The sequence below is a fragment of the Tasmannia lanceolata genome, unplaced genomic scaffold, assembly GCF_043159265.1.
Source record: "Tasmannia lanceolata isolate RefF3 unplaced genomic scaffold, GAP_Taslan_0.1 ptg000006l, whole genome shotgun sequence".
In the NCBI taxonomy this organism is placed as follows: Eukaryota; Viridiplantae; Streptophyta; class Magnoliopsida; order Canellales; family Winteraceae; genus Tasmannia; species Tasmannia lanceolata.
In genome coordinates this window covers 26,607,974-26,611,346 of record NW_027518683.1, presented here as the reverse complement: position 1 = coordinate 26,611,346, position 3,373 = coordinate 26,607,974, and the positions used below count along the sequence as shown (strand labels likewise).

The window sequence follows — 3,373 nt, the reverse complement described above, 5'->3', positions numbered from 1 at the left end:
TTGTAAAATGATGTGGCAATAGTTCCTAAACACAACTCAGTTAATAGTTAATCTTGTTCTCATTGTTAATCAGAATTGCAAGTTTTGTCCTAATTGGAATCCTAGCCATTACTCAAAATTGAATTGTGTTGCAACCGAACTCTGAACATTAGTGGATCAGATTTCCCCTCACAGCAGTTGGAGTTTGTTGCTGGCACAATATCTTTGCAGGTGCGTTGGGGATCAAATAGGGTTCTTCCAGCCTCGTGCAAATAGGTTTTTGAAATTGAATAAAGTGGTCGTAAATCGGTAAGTAAGTAGGATTCTGCACTACTGAGGTTAGCTTTTGATTCCTTGAAATGTAGTTGAGATCTAAGGCACAACGGTGATACTTGCTGTAAGTTTCCCACTCACAGATCAAGTAGCTTTGTAGAAAATTATTGTTGTCTAATTTAGGATAGAGAACTCCCAGCTCAAAGAATCTGATTCAACTCAACTCCAAGTATTCTCAGAGATGTATATCTCTCGGTTGACCGGTTGCACACATAAGTATTCTCAGAGATGTATCTCAAAGAAGAACTGAGAACAAACTGCTCGGTAGATCCTCGCTTCTCTAATTGACCGAGAGGAAGGGAACAATTTAAAAATTATTCAATTTCAGTTCTGTGAGGAAGTTGACAGGACTCTTGTAAAGTTGCAATCAATTCCAAACAACTTGAAAGTACAGAAGTTCAGTAGACTTCACATGGTTTCGTTGAAAGAATTTATTAAACATCATGCATGCAGTTGGAATAAGTAGAATTCTACTATACTGTGGAAGCCCTCGCTTTTCTCAGACTCCTCACCAGTAGCTTCGGTCAGAAATTAGAACAACATGAAATTAAGCTCCCATTTCCTATGAATTCAAGGTCAATTGAAATAAAATCAACCTTCTGTCATATAGTTTTTAATCCGCACATATAAACGTCCAAAGATTATCAAAGGTTCTGAATTCTAATCATCTGAAAGACTAAGCCATCCAAGGCAAAATCGCGATTCTTAACAAAAGCTCAATAAGATAATACTACAAAATGAAATTCTGCACTTGACACATGGTAGTTTCATGCCTATCACTAGCACTCCTAGCATTCCTTGAACATGATAGAAATCTTGAAGAATTTAAATTTTATCCAAGAATTCAAAGCTCACGAAGCATCCACATACTTTCAAACATACAGCAGCAACTCAGAGACAGAGACAGCAGCAACACAACCAGTCCAGATATGATCGATTATTGCTCAGGTTCTACTACAGCTCAAACCAACAGTCCTGAACTTGAATTCTCATTCCAAATATGGAATTCTTGCCACAATTCCCTTCTTTAATAAGTATCATTCAACAAGAGAGCATAACAATCTTGCTAGATGTTGAAACAGTAAGAAATTCAGCATAAAACTACGTAAAAGAAAGCCAGGAGCAGTAATGATGAAACTTTTGCTCTCTTCCATGAAATCGAGCAGGAATGATAACAGGAACTGATTATGCACTGCATGCACGGTTCCGGTAAGCGGTTATGAATGGTTCTTGCAAAATCTTCAAACTTTCTTGGCCCTTCTTGGGAGAACCTGAAAGAATGTTGGAGTCAAGTGAGGCAACCCAAGAGGGGGTGGGGGTGAATTAGGCTTTCAAAAACTTTTGTTCAATTTAAAATAATTTCACAATTAAGTGCAAGAACAAAGTAAATTAGAAAGGAAAGGATCAACAATGAACAAAGATAAAGATAAAGAGAAAGAGAGATAAGAGTGCACCGGGATATTTAAAGTGGTTCGGCGAAACCAGGCCTACGCCTTCTCTCTCAAGGATATCCCCTCCATTCGCCTTCGATATTCCGTTCTCCTTACGGGTGGAGATCAAACTGTTACAAACTGAAGGTTGACCCAGTGCCTTCTCATCAACTCCAAAGCTTTATCCCCAAGCTTTGACTCCGAAAGTTGACCAATTGCCTTCTCACCAACCCAAGCTCGTATTCCAAGGGTTGTTACGGTCGCCTAAAAGAAAATAAAAGAGCCTTTTCTCAAGGTGAATTTACAATTGAAGCTCTAGCAAAAGGATTTACTATGAAAAACCTAAGCTAATCCCTCAAAGATAAACAAATAATGGCACAAGGTGGAAAACGAGAAGAAAAAGAGAGAAGATCTAAGCTAAAGTGAGGAAAACGAAAGGGGAATTGAAGGATTTAAGGAAAAAGGGTAGATCCACAGAAAAGAAGAAAGAAACAGTGAGAAATGGGTAGAAAAAGAGGGATTTTTATTTATGGAGATCAAAGAGAAAAAAAGATTTCCATGTTTTTGGTTAAAAACGGGTTTGAATGGAAGAAAGGTGTTGATTAGGGTTTGATTTTGTGGATTTTTGGCGGAGGAGAGAGACAGGGGGCAACTAGGATTTTTAGTAGGTGAAATAAGTGAGAAACGAAGGGAAGAAATGCTTTTTATGTGGCCCAAGCCCGTCTCGGGCCGTCCTTTTAAAAAATGTGTCAGTGCGTGCACGGAATTCCATGCATTGTCACGGAGTTCCGTCATTTTTTTAAAAACTTCTGGTACGTTTCATAGACTTTTGTGGATTTTTATGGAATTCCGGGTATGTATTCCGTGAATTTTCACAGAGTTCCGTCCAGCTTGTTTTCCAAATTTTGATTTTTCCATTTTGGGTTTGATTGATTTGAAATTTTGGTGGTTTTGCAAGCTTTCTAAGCAACTAAAGGATGATTTGAATGTAAGGAATTTATCAGGTTGTTGCACAATCAACAGATAGAGACACAAGCAAGTTTAATTATAGAATAATTAGGCATGAAATTGACAAACATAGACTTAAGCATGGCTTAGATGAAGGCACATGGCCAAATGGTTAAGTGTTTTAATTAAGAGTGACAGTACCGACTCCCCCCTTGATTAAACTGTGCTATGGGCACAAATTGAGTAGTTTTTCGCATTTAGGTTTGATCATCTTAAACCGTATAGTCAATAACAAAACAAGGATGATATGGTTATATACATATAAAAAATAAAGAGTACATTTATCACCATCTCATGTTTCTTATTCAAATTCTTTAACTTGCTCTACGCTCCAAATGTTTACGCCACTCCTAATATTACAAAATCTATCATGATTAAGTGGTTTAGTGAGTGTTCACTAATTTGTCATTAGTATTGATATACTCTATGAAAATATTCCCATTTTGAGAATGATCCCTAAGAAAATGATTGTAAGCCCAAGGGTTCCCATGGATTCAAACATTCACCTTACCTTCTTGTTTTGATGCTAGCAAACCCAAATTGATTAGTATTTATGGACTAATGTGTTGCTTTGAGGTGTTGTGCTATATATAGGAATTTGATATGTCATATCGCCATTACAC

The 3,373-nt window shown here is 37.3% G+C and overlaps 1 long non-coding RNA gene across 1 annotated transcript; it reads right to left on the bottom strand.

Moving 5' to 3' along the window:
* Positions 1-892: 892 nt before the first annotated feature.
* On the bottom strand, positions 893-2,713 carry LOC143880168 (uncharacterized). The gene is made up of 2 exons (XR_013251522.1): positions 1,767-2,713; positions 893-1,583 (listed from the first exon to the last, which is right to left on the bottom strand). It is a non-coding gene; the product is annotated as an uncharacterized LOC143880168 (long non-coding RNA).
* Positions 2,714-3,373: the final 660 nt, after the last annotated feature.